We start from the raw sequence: 14,983 nt of genomic DNA on the forward strand, positions 1-14,983 counted from the left end.
TTAATTTTGAAAAAGTTTTTGAAATTATCTAGAAAATAAAATTACTTAATGACTTTTTTGGGGAAACTTTTTCCCCATTGTGTTGTTCTATAAGTTTTTCACCTAAGGAGGGGTTTTTAAAATTGGATGAGTTTACCCATTGAAATGGAAAAGGATTTAAAGGGGTCCTTGAAAATCATTTTTTGTCCTAATTTGGGCCTTGTATTGCCATAAAATTTAAAATTGGATTTTCCTAACTTCTCAATTAATGCTTGACACACTTTTAAATAAATTTTTACCGGAAAGGTTTCACTTGGAAAACCATTTTCAAAACCGGGGGAAATCATGAACATCTTTAACGGGGGAACCAGGTACTGGCTTTCGGGCCAGGGGGGAATGCCAAAATATATTTTTAATTTTTTTAAATTTTAAAACTTTCTGTTCTTTTGCTTCCTCTGGCTTCATGCTTTAACTTAAAGTATAAAGATTGTTGGTTTATCTGGATTTCATGAGTTAATTAGTATGAGAAAGGTTATTTTATCTTCGGGTTTTTTGTATAACCTTTTTAAGCTGTGGTCCTCACATTTTTTTTTAAAAAATTTTTGAAATTTTCCCCTTGTAACAACCAGGCTATTTTTATGGGTTTTCTGTGCTTTCCCCTTTAAGGGAAAATCTTTACATGTTTGGGAAGATGACATTTTTAAAAGGGAAGTTGTTTACCACTTGAAAACTAAAAACAGGGGTTTAAAAGGTTCACCCTGTGGTGTGGTTTTTGGGTAGAAATTAAATTTAAATTGGGTATATTAATTGGTATTCCCTCCACTTGAAATTTTCACTGAACACATTTACCATTGTCCCATGAGGATCATGAAAAAGAATTTTCAGGCTGGAAAACCTTTGTGAAGTTTTTTACTGGTAAAACAATGTTAAACCACCCCAAATGCCAGAACTCATTCTTACATATCTTCATTAAACTAATGGTCTGTGCAAAAGACTTCTGTGCTTTTTAAGTTCTTTTTCAATTTTATGTTTTTTATCAATGTAACAATGGCTCTTATAAACTGGAATCAAGCTTGATCAGCATTATTGATACCCCCTTTCTTTTAAAAACGACATTAAACGGTCCTTTATTCATTTTATTTTGTTATTATTTTGCTAAGAAATTCTCTGTCAATCCATATTGAATTTATAGTTTCCTAGCTTATTTGTAAAATGAATAATACTGTTTTAAAATAATTTTTTTAAAATATGACCTGATTGCATTGCCACTGAAATGTCTAGTTACTGATTACATCTTTGCTGTGTTACCATTTTTAAAATAATTCTGTTTCTCAATGGCATATCTAAAAATTTGAATTGTTTACAAATTCCAATTAAACCTTAATATCCTCCATTCTATGGATATGTTATATTTTACATTCTTAGTTACAATGTACTTCAAGTTTTCTTAGTCAACTTTTACAAATCGTTTCCCTTGGTTCTATTATTCCTTTCTTAATCAATCATATTAATAGAAGTTCCTTTGTAAAAACAAATAGTTGCTTTAGTCTTTTACAATTTATGTATTTTTCAAATGTTTAAATCATGGCCCAAATTCTGGATTCCTTAGTAATACAGCCCTTCTAAAAATTATCAATTCACAAAACCAGCTAATGGAGCGTTTTATTTCATTTAATGGAAAGTTCGCCACTTTCAAATGTTCAATCTGTTTCAATCTTTGCAGTATAAATGTAACATATTTTTGACTTAAAACAACTGATGAGCTCTTTAATTCATTTAATATTGCAAATGTAACCCTTATTTTACATACATCACTTTTAACACTGAGTTAATGCTTTACCATGCTTTTTCACAATCTATTCACGCCAGTCGCCACTTTTCAACATGCTGCTTTTTTCAATCATTTTCATTATATAAAGAACTGAACTATGTTTTTAAATATTGTTAAAACATGCTTAGTACTATTAATCTCAGTCATGACTTTTGGTACCACAGCAAATCATGCTTTGTGGGTTTAGTATTTCCCTTGTAATACAATATTACAGTTCAAGATTTCTGATTTCGACAACCTCCCAAACTTGGATTATCTTATTAAACCCTTTCAAGTTTTTGTGAACTTTCAAAATCCATAATTTGTCATCTTGTTAGAAATAACGAACGATAAATTTAAAAATTTTTTTGAAAATTTTCGACTTTAGATAAGTTTCATCCATTGTATTCTTATAAAAACTATAACTATGGTGACTCATTGTCAAAATCTCAATTCTGCTTTTACAGAATTTTATCTAAGGGTTTGTAACTTTTTACAGCTCAAATTACCTTTTTCTTAAGTAATTTTTTCTCCTAAGATATGTTTATCTTAACATCTTTAAGTCACTGTTTCTAAAAATACTTTAAACCTTTTTACATATATTTTGCTTAAGGTCTCTTTATCTTCTACGTCATATTACTTCCACAGATTCAATTTCTACTCTAAATGATTCTTTTAAACTGCAAATTCAGTACCTTGAAGATACCCATTTTTCTATTGGGGTGCGTCATACTCAAGAATGCTATCACCGCCACCTGTTACACACATACAAACAAACACACACACACAGATATATATATATATATATATATATATATATATATTATATATATATATATATGTGTGTGTGTGTGTATATATATATATATATATATATATATATATATATATTCTTACTCCACCAGTGTACAATAGTGTGAAAAAGGTTTGTCATACTCTTCAGTTATTAATTCATTCAATATATTCTATATAGGTACTCCAAAAAGAAGGAACTCAGTGATAAACTGCACAGTTGTGAAGACAGCAAAATCAATAAAACAAAATAAACTGTGCAGAAACATGGAGACACCATCAAATAAAAACAGCAGTATTTATTGTTGTGGCGCTTTCACCTCCAGTGCTTCATCGAACAATATTGTGAATAAAAAGCACATTAAATAGGTCCATACAAATTTAAATGGACCAATAAAATTTGCATATCATTAGAACTTCATGTACACCAAATTTAAGTGATACATATATAATATAATAAAATGTAAACAATAAAAAACAAACAAACAATTAATAAACATTGGATCAATAAAACAATTTAAAAATTCACTTCAACACAGCAGCTTACGTGCCTTTGTTACTGAACAATAGAAGCAGTATATTAAGACCAGAGCCTAAATATGTACTCCAAGTCTAAAAATCATTCATTCTGCTGTATCAGTAGAACTCAAATATACTACAACCTGATGTTACCATATATCGCCTTAAAACTTGAAATGAAAGATATGTACCTTCTGTTACAGTATGTTTGGCTAAGGCACTATACAATAGTTCTTTTCTTGTACAGTAAACACCCAGTCCCTTATAAACACAAAGCCTTCTATTCATTTTCCCACATAAAATTTTGGACACAGTACATTGGGCCAAATATATTACACCCAGTGTTACAATCAACCTGCGCTTTAAACTGCTGCAAGTCCGTTTGATATCAGGATGCAAAATGTCATTCATTAATGAACTGACAGAAATTACAATTATTGCATCTCACCGTTCCTCATGGATTTAGGATTGTTGGATTTTTCTTATTATTAGAATTGTAGCCTGTAAAATTGTTGCTTTTATTTTTGTTTTGCACACCACTCTCGGATACACCTACTATTTCTACAATAGCCCGCAGTCCATTATGCAGAATATGCCAATTTTTGTATAAAACATTTCTAATAACATCAGAACTATATGATGGGAATCAATGGCACCCTTATGGATGCCCTTTGCAGTTGATCTATTAGATATGTCAGCTTGAGAAAAATAAGGTTTAGCTCTGCCACCTTTTCTCATGGTAGTACTTATAGCTTTAGATACAGCCATCTCTTCATAACCTCTCCCTATAAACTCCTGACTTAAGAGTTTCTAAATTCTCATGTAATGAATCATTGGCCATGTCAATCTTGCTACCCTTAAGGTCTGTCCATATGCTACTAAAAAAACATATTGAGGATGCGCTTGTCTAGCAAAAGAGGCAATAACATTCTTTTTGATACAACTATATAGTAAAACACCTTCACTATTTACAGAGATCTAGCATCCTAGCTCAATATTCATATTTGAAATCTTGCCATGAAGATTACTACTATTATTAAGGTATTGTATAAAACTCAATGAAACCTCATTACTTTCCCAGACAAAAAGACATCATCACAAAACATCACAACTAGAAAATGAGAATAATCCCCATGTGTTCTCTAATATTAATATATTCCATTCTACCCATAACTAAATTTGCATAACTGACAGCGCAGCATTGGTTCCATATAACCTTCTGCTGCCAGGGAGCAGGCTCCCTCAAGCTTACAAACACATTGTTGTCTAGGGGTGACTCTAACAAATAACATAATAAATCTATATGTTCTTCACCAGGTATCCCTAGTGAATGGCTTTTAATCATGCTGAAAGTACCCTCAGCATTAGGAATACAAGTAAAAGAGCCTCCAGCATCCTAAAAAGTCACCAAGGTGTGCATGAATGAGACAGCTCACCAAACTCAACACTACAAATCACGCGAAAATGTTCATTATCTCTTAGAACTGCAGTCTTATCTAATACTGTTCTCAATTGTTTATCTACATAAATGAATGAGGCTCTGAGCCATCCTGAACCAGGTCTCTCGGTCTAATGCTGGGAAGTACGGATTTTTATAGTTTAGGTAAACCATAACCCAGGCTGGTAAAATTCCACGGTAAAAATAAGCATATAAACTCCGTGTAATAAGTCCCATACATGAACATTCATACAGACCAAGAAAACATTCTGTTATTTGTTCTATAACACACATAACTCAATAAGTTTGTAGAAGAAAGGAGTCATCAACATCCTAAACGTTTGCTGTATACAATAATCAATATTTAACACCAACAGGTCCCTTGTCAAGCAGGTCTGAAAAAATTTTGTTGTTTTGTAAAGTTTTCAATGCTTGGCGTTCACCACATCATCCTTTCTTTAAACTGCCAGAAACTGCCAACATATGGTAGAATGTTAAATATTGTTAAAATACATGCTAATAAAGCTTACTATCTGTATATCATCAAACGTAGCATGATGTAATTACGTGATATTTTTCCACAGCAAAATCATGCTTGTCGCTGGGTTCTAGTATTTCCCTTTTGTAATACAGACTCATCTTACACTTCAGAAGGATTTCTGGAACTTTGTCTACAGACCACTACAATATTTAGTGCATTATCTTTTAGCAACTCCTTTTGGCGAAACAAGCCTTTTAAATGCTTTCAAATACATGCCATTCACTAGTCTATCTTGTTAGGAATCAGACAGACACGATGCTAATATGATATTATACCATGACCCCCCCCAAAACGTGCACGCTGATTGGCCAGCGTGCCCGTTGTAAATCGAGTTATATTAATGGAAAAAGGTCCGTCGCCTGGACTTTTTCCATTAGTATAACTCGCTTTTTAAAACACTGTCTCGCTTATGTTAAATGGGTTTAACATAGTGAGACAGCTTAAAATAAGCAACGGAGATCTCCGCTGTTTTTAACTGTCTCGCCATGTTAAACTCATTTAACATAGCGAAAAGCAACGGAGATCTTGCTTTCTCCGCTGCTTTTGCTCAGTTTGATGTACTGCAGGCGCAGAGTACATCAGAACTGCCGCAGATGCCAGACATCTGCGGAAGGGCAGTGAACAGGCATTATACTATGCCATTATTTAAGAAAAGTAATAGTTTCTTTTCTTAAATAATGTCATGAGCATTAGAATAATACTTCTGGTGGGTGTGGGTTTTACACGTTGGCTTGTTTAACTGGCCCGGCCTCGACCAAACCACGCCAACCGTGGGTAAATTTAGCATTACCCACACCCAGGCGTGGGTTATTGCTATAATAGTCTGCTGTTCTTTGAAAATTTCACAGATTTCAGATATAGTTTCACTTCACATCTGGATTCTCTTATGAAAACCACTATTAACTTTTTTGGTGCATGCAAACTGTACAAAATCCCATCAATTTTTGTCATTCATTACAGAATAAAATACTGAAACGATCAGGTGACTCTCACTTTGTTTTGCAAAAATCTTTTTCAGTTACCTTTAGAGTAATTGTTTTCATGCCTATAGTCATATAGTATAACTTTGTTACAGCTCACTAATTAACATCTTGTGTTGTGCAAAAATTACAATATACTGCTTTTTGACATATCATGTTTATGCTTAAGGTCTGCCTTTAAGTATTTCTACAGCTCACTGATTACCCCCTTGTCTTACGCAGTATTCAGTTTTTACTACCTTTAAATGATTCATCTTTATCTCTGAAACCATTCTGTTATGTGTCACTGCTTCATAAAAAAAATCATATATTAACCTCTTCTAATATACAAAAATCATTGCATAAGGCCTTTCTTTGTTCCTCATCTGTATATAACTCACACAGCACCCTTCACAGTGTGTCTACAACTGAGAAAGACCACAATTCTTTTAAACTGCAAATTCAGTACATGAAGATACCCATTTTTCTATTGGGGGTGCGTCATACTCAAAGAATGCTATCACCACCACACATATTACACACATGCACAAACAAACATACACACACACAGATATATATATATATATATATATATATATATATATATTTATCTATATCTATATATATATATATATATGAATATATATATATATATATATATAAATATGTGTGTGTGTGTATATATATATATATATATATATATATATATATATATATATATATATATATATATATATATATATATATATATTCTTACTCCACCAGTGTACAATAGTGTGAAAAAGGTTTGTCATACTCTTCAGTTATTAATTCATTCAATATAGTCTATGTAGGTACTCCAAAAAGAAGGAACTCAGTGATAAACTGCACAGTTGTGAAGACAGCAAAATCAATAAAACAAAATAAACTGTGCAGAAACACGGAGACACCAGCAAATAAAAAACAGCAGTATTTATTGTTGTAAGCGCTTTCACCCCCTCCGGTGCTTCATCAGACAATATTGTGAATAAAAAAGCACATTAAATAGATCCATACAAATTTAAATGGACCAATAAAAATTTGCATATCATTAGAACTTCATGCAAATTTAAAGTGATACATATATAATATAATAAAATGTAAACAATAAAAAATAACCAAACAAACAATAAATAAACATTGGATCAATAGAACAATTTAAAATTCACTTCTTTGGCAACTTGCGTGCCTTTAGTACTGGTTTAATAGAAGCAGTATCATTAAGACCAGAGCCTAAATGTACTCCAAGTCTAAAAATCCATTTCATTTCTGCTGTATCAGTGAGAGCATAAATATCTCCCAACCTGATGTTACCATATATCACTTGTAAAACTTGAAATGAAAAGGAATGTGTTACACCTTCTGTTACAGTATGTTTGGCTAAGGCACTATACAATAGTTCTTTTCTTGTACAGTAAACATGATCCCTTATACGCTTACAAAGCCTTCTATTCGTTTTTCCCACATAAAATTTTGGACACCTAGTACATTGAGCCAAATATATTACATTTTTAGTGTTACAATCAGCCTGCACTTTAAACTGCCAAGTCCGTTTAGTGTCAGGATGTAGAAATTGTCCATTCTCATTAATGAACTGACAGAAATTACAATTATTGCATCTCATCGTTCCTGTGGACTAGGATTGTTGAATTTTCTTATTATTAGGGTAGCATAAAAATTGTTTAAGCATATTTTTATTTTTGTACACCACTCTCGGATGCACACCTACTATTTCTACAATAGCCTGATCCGTATGCAGAATATGCCAATTTTTATATAAAACATTTCTAATATGCTTAACATCAGAACTATATGATAGAATCAATGGCACCCCTTGTGGATGCTTACGGTTCGGTCTATTAGATATGTCAGCTTGAGAAAAATAAGGTTTAGCTCTACCACCCTTTTTCCTCATGGTAGTACTTATAGCTTTAGATACAACCATCTCTTCATAACCTCTCCCTATAAACTCTGACTTAAGAGTTTCTAAATTCTCATGTAATGTATCATTATTACATGTCAATCTTGCTACCCTTAAGGTCTGTCCATGTACTACACTAGAAAAAACATGTTGAGGATGCATGCTTGTCCTATGCAAAAAAGAGGGGCAATAACATTCTTTTTGATACAACTATATGGTAAAAGCACCTTCACTATTTACAGAGATCTTAACATCTAAAAACTCAATATTCATGTTTGAAATCTTGTATGTAAAGCGCAGAAAGGTACTACTATTATTAAAGTGTTGTATAAAACTCAATAGGAAAACCTCATTACTTTCCCAGACAAAAAAGACATCATCCACAAAACATCTGTAGAAAATGAGACCAATCCCCATGTGTTCTCTAATATTATTATATTCCCATTCTGCCATAACTAAATTTGCATAACTGTTGGCGCAACTGGTTCCCATAGCAACACCCTTCTGCTGCCAGGAGCAGGCTCCCTCAAACACAAACACATTGTTGTCTAGAATGACCTCTAACAAATAACATAATAAATCTATGTGTTCTTCACCAAAAAGACATCCCTAATCAGATAGCTTTTAATCATGCTAATGCCCTCAGCATTAGGAATACAAGTAAAAAGAGCCTCAGCATCTAAAGTCACCAAAATTGTACATGAATAGGACAACTCACCAAACTCCATATACAAATCACGCAAAAAATGTTCAGTATCTCTTAGAACTATAGAATACCTATCTAATACTGTTCTCAATTGTTTATCTACATAAATAGATAGAGGCTCTGAGCCATCCTGAACCAGATACTATAGGTCTAATGCTAGGAGAAGTAGGATTTTTATGGATTTTGGGTAAACCATACAGCTTGGGTACAAGTGGAAATTCCACATTAAAGTAAGCATATAGCTCACGTGTAATAAGTCCCATGCATAGACATTCATACAGACCCAAGAAAACATTCTGTTGTATTTGTTCTATAACACATAACTCAATAGCATTTGCTGTATGTAATAATCAATATTTTACACTACAACAGGTCCCCCCTTGTCAGCAGGTCTGGCAAAAATGTTCCCATTGTTTTGTAAAGTTTTCAATGCTTGATGTTTACCACCATTACAGCCATGAGGTTATTTTATCTTCAGATGCTATGGTGTTGCTTTTATCAGTAAGCCTGTAGAGTTTACGCATTATCGTTAGACTTACACGCTCTGTTATAGTACTGTGCTTGTGTTTCATTGTAGCGCACAAAGTGCGCCTTGGTGTTCCTATTTTACCACGCTAGAACATTATACTCTAGTCGCATTGGTTTCACTTTTAACTGCATTCAAGTATTACCGCTTAGTGTTTGGTACGTGACTTATGATAAAGTATAAAGAGCGTGTTGCATTGGTTTCTCTTTAAACTATTTAAACTAGATTTTGGGTACAAGCACTTTGTGTTTGGTGGTTTGTGTTCAATAATAGCGTATAAAGAGCGAGTTGGAGCCCCTTCTAACCACGTGAATATAACATACTTTAGCAAACTTGCTTCTTTCTTTATATTATAACAGCACACTGAGTAAAGCACGTAGTAGCTTCTTTAGCACTTAGCGTGCTTGTATCATAAATCTCCTTCCTTACTCTTTGCTGGTCAGCGTATTGCACGTGGGCCATTCCAAACCAAGCGGTTCGTTTTAGCCTGCAATATAAAAAGTAAAGTACGTAGTAGCTTCGATAGCGCTCAGCGTGCTTGTTCTGTGATCTCCTTCCTTAAATCCTTGCTAGTCAGTGTAATTGCACGGGGGCCACCCAAACCTGATGGTTCTTTTTAACCTTTAATATAAAGCCCCATTTTTGATACATGGTGGTCCATTTTAAGCAGTCTTAAGGATTAATTTTGTTTCTTCCTTCAATTAACCTTTAAAACTGTATATCACAGTTAGTCTCCTCGGTCCTCTAGCTACTTAATTAATCATTTTACAGAAGCTGCAAAGTGCCCTCCTCTTTCCTGCGCTCTTACTTAGCTACGCTGCTGCCTTTCCTAGTATTTAGATACTACCAGGCAGTCCTTGGCAGCGCTTAGCCTGAGACCCACCTATCTTTGCATATCTCATATTATCTGCCTGTATTCTATATCTGTACACCGGCCACACATGTACGCTATTGTTTTACAACAAACTGCATACAGCATAGAAACTTTATAAGCATTTTATCTGTGCTGCTTATTATTTTCCTGAATGTCTTCTAATGTAATCTAATGCATATTTTATGGTCTGCCTGTTTTGTCTTGCCTCCACAGTAGTATGTTTTATTTAACATTGTTTTATATTGCACTCTTACTACCTGTCTTTCTCTCTCCTATATTTTAGCTCTGAGTTCTACTTCTACTCTGACTACCTGCTACTGCCCTGCCAGTTCTTCCCTGGTTTTCCCTGTTTCTGCAAAGTAGCTATCCTACCAGCTCCCACTGAATCTCACCCAGGAACACAGCTATTTGTGAAGCATACCCAGGAACATTGTACTCAAAGTATGTCTGCTAGACTTAACTAAAGACTTTACTCTTATTTGCTAGGTAACAAAGTATGTCTGCTTGACTTAACTCTTACTTGCTAGGTAACAGAGTCTCCTGAGTCTGATACGACAGCAGCCAAACCTCCAAAGGTCCCTGTATCCCCTCCTAGCCTATCTGCCATTTTTATTGTAACCTGCCTGCCCTACTTTTTTCACTGGTTCCTCTCCCCTAGCTCTTATTTCTCCTTAACCTGGGGTAACTCAGCTGTGGCTGACTCCTTACTCTCAGGCCTCCTTCCATTTAGCTGAGCTCTCCCCCAGCTGACTTACTTTATCCTCTCTCTTTCCCTTTATACCTACTGGCTACCCCTTTCTGTTCTTAACCTTAGCCATTTCTGCTTTGGGATACCTTACATAGCTCATCTGTCCTTAGGGTCTTCATCTCTTCTACCCTCTAAACATTCTCTATTTTCCTCAGTTAAACCCTTCCTCCCACTATATTTTTCTCCTACACACTTCTCTCCTACATACTTTTTGTCTCTGCTACCCTCTCTGCTTATCCAATTTACACTAGGGCTCTCTGCTCTACCTCTTGCCTATCTATCTCCTTTCTACACTTATTCTGCGCTATATTGCTAAACCTGCCTGCTTTGTCTACTATTGTACTCTCCTCTTCATACCTACTTCTACTTACCTTTTTACCTATCTTCCTGATTGTTTCCTCTCCTCCTCCTCTCCTCTGTGGTTTCTACCCGCTCCGCTCCCCTCCCTACCCCCAATTCCCACCCACCCCCAGGGGTCCTACCCTTATAGCTCCCTAGACACACCTCCTATCCTAACCTTCCTATCCTGCTCTTTCCCACTCTAACTTCCACCCACTACCACATACTCCCACCTTATTTCTTCTAATTTCCTCTTACCCCTCCCACTACAACTAACCCTCAGATTTTACACCTTTCTCTATCTTACTCCAACCCCCTCTTTCTGATCCTTTATCTGTTTACTCTATTTTTGACATAACTCTAGGATACTACCTTCTACTTCATCTCTCTTACTTCCTCTCATCCATCTCTCACATATTTTACTCTTCTCACCATGGCTCCCTACATGCCAACCCAGATTTTACTCTTAATCCTACTTTTTTCCACCCTATGCTCAGTTTACCTCCTATCCTACTATGAGGAATCACTCTACGACCAATCTTTCTATACACACAAACACACTAGAACATTGTTCTCTCCACCTAATTCATATCCATATACTCCTTCTACCCCCAACTTCCAACTACCTAAATTCCATAGACTTAAACACCTCAGCTATGTCTTACGGATAACAAACCTAAAACACTTTCCCTTCTAGTATGTAAGCTCACGTTCAAACCTAGAAATCCTACCCTGCAAGATGGGGACATCCACCCCAACCCTGGACCTACTTTCCCTTCTCCCCTATTGTCAATACACAAACTCGATAACACCTTCCTAATAGGACATCTTAATACTCAAAGCATAAACAACAAAATACCCCACCTGCATGCCCTCCTTCATACACATTCATTTGATATTCTCTGCCTCACAGAGACATGGCTAAAACCAACCACCAAAGACACTGAGATTATTCCCCAAGGCTACAATATAGTTAGACTTGACCGTCCCAACCGCAAAGGTGGTGGAGTTGCAATTCTTTTTAAAAATCATCTGAATATCACTACCCTTCCTGCCTCTCCATCTCAAGATAGCAAGTTAGAAGCAATCATTACAAAACTCCAGTTAAATTCAAAAAAATCCCTTTATATTATCTGTATGCACCTCCCACCTGGTGACAATATACCAATCCTGGAAAATTATCTCAGTTGGATATCTACTACATATCCCAAGGAAACTATTATACTAGGTGACCTGAACATAGACTGGAATAACATTAATACTGAAAATCCTTCTTCTCATATCAACTTACACGGCTTTATCCAAACCATCACCTCTACTACTAGGCTGAACAAACATAGTAATAGAGAAAGCATTTTAGACTGGATACTTATAAATAGAATTAAAGATAACTACAAAGCAGGAACCTTGCCAGATGATATCAGTGACCACTCCTTAACATTCATAATAAGGGAAAAAGCCGATTGTGTAAACCCACCCACTACAAGAAAAATATGCACCATCAAACATTTTAATCCCGATCTATTTCAGGCTGAACTTAGTGCATGCAACTGGAATCCCTTAAAAACACTTCCTCTTGAAAATGCAGTATTATACTTCAACAAAATCTTTTTATCCATTCTTGACTTACATGCTCCTGAATGCATCATTAGAATGAAATCTAATACTGCCCCTTGGCTCTCCCATGAAACCAAAAAACTTATTCTCACCAGAAATAAAGTCTGGGCCTCATGGAGATCCCATAGAAATAACCTAGATCTTCTACACTTCCGCCAGCTCAGAAATCTAACTAAAAAGGCAGTAATATCTGACAAAAAGAAATTCTACTATGAACTACAACAAACCCATGTCAATAATTCTAAACTTTTCTGGTCTTCTGTCAATAGACTTCTCTCCCCAGGTACGTCCAAAACACCTTCCCCTATTAATGCTGACCCTGATACCCCTCAGCAAACTGCAGATGCTTTCAACTCTTTCTTCACTGAAACTATCCAAGCTCTAGCTAAACAACTAAATTCCAACAACTTAAACCCACCAAGTAACCTAACAAACTCTACCTTTAAATTCTCTCTACAACCTGTCTCCACATCTTACATATACAGACTCCTGCACAAACTAAAACCCTGTACCCCCTCTGCTGATAAGCTCCCCTCACTCTTTCTACAAAAGGCTGCTAAGGTTATCGCATATCCTATATCTATCCTCATAAATAGGACAATCAAAGAAGGAAACATCCCAGATATCTGGAAAGTCTCTCATATTATCCCACTTCATAAAGGTGGAAACTCCTTAGAATACTCTAACTATAGACAAATTGCTCTCCTCTCACCTTTAGCCAAGATCATGGAGAAATGTATCCACCATCAACTTGTACATCTCTCTCATCACAACATAATAGCAAACTCTCAACACGGTTTTAGACCACATCATAGTACTACTACTGCCCTGCTTTCCTTTGTAGACACTATTAATCAAAACCATAATAACAACCTACTCTCTTCTGCCCTCTTCATTGACCTCTCCAAAGCATTCGATATGGTCAACCACTCCTTATTAATTAATACTCTTGAATCCCTATCTTTTGATATCCCAGCCATTAAATGGTTTAATTCCTATCTCACAAATAGAAAACAAGCTGTTCTTTGGGACAACCATATTTTTTCACTTTTGCCTGTTTCTATCGGAGTTCCACAAGGCTCGATTCTTGGCCCACTTCTCTTTTCTCTCTTCATTAATGATCTTCATACTATAATCCCTCAAGCAACCTGCATTCAATATGCTGATGATTCTACACTCATCTGCTCCGCATCATCCACCCCAGAGCTTATCTCTCTTACTCAAAAAGTCTTTAATACCATAGAAACATGGTTCTCCAGTCGATTCCTCCTATTAAATGCTAAAAATCTAAACTGCTCCTTTTCACACCCACTTCTAGGACATCCCCCTTAAACTTCTCCATCTCTTCCAACAGTGCCACTGTCATTTCACCTGACTCTACCACTAAATTGTTAGGTATTACCATTGATAATAATCTCTTTCAACCAACACATAAACAACTCCATAAAACAAGTCAACAGAAAAATAGGATCCTTATATCGAATCAGACCATTCCTTACTCCATCTACCAGAACTAGGATTGCTCACTCCCATCTTATTTCTACTCTTCTTTATGCCTCACCTATCTTCACCAACCTCAAGAAAAACAACCTAAACAAACTAACAACCTGCTACAATAACATTGCCCGCTTCACTACAGGTAACACCTACAGAACTCATCACTGTGTTAACTTGAAGCAACTAGGCTGGCTAGAGTATCAAAACTATCTTGCAATCCACCAACTTACCATTGCCCACAAAATACTGTACCAACCAAACAACACCCCTATACTCTCTCAACTCATAATCCCCTATAATAATCTCAACTCTCTCCGCTCATCTAGTAAGCTATTGACTAGCTCCATAAAATCAAATAACACTGCTGGTGACTCCCTTTTTACCAATTCTGTAGGTTCAAAATGGAATTCGTTACCTAGCAACATAACAAAGATTACATCACTGCCTCTCTTCAAACAAAATATTAAACTCCACTTCCAAAATCACTGGCTCTGCTCCTGTAGCAAACCTGATTAACCTGATTCCCAATACTTTAACTTTACTTATAACTACCTCTTCTCTGACTTTACTTCTCCACTTGGCATTCTTCCCTTCCTCCCACACTGTCTTCTAATTTGCTTCCTGCCTATTACTGTTTTTTCCCCTTATTCTTTACACTCTTTTTCTTTACCTACTTTCCCTGTATCCATATCTTACATG

Source organism: Protopterus annectens, chromosome 12.part0 (assembly GCF_019279795.1).
Source record: "Protopterus annectens isolate FY-2018-M chromosome 12.part0, PAN1.0, whole genome shotgun sequence".
NCBI lineage: Eukaryota > Metazoa > Chordata > Ceratodontiformes > Protopteridae > Protopterus > Protopterus annectens.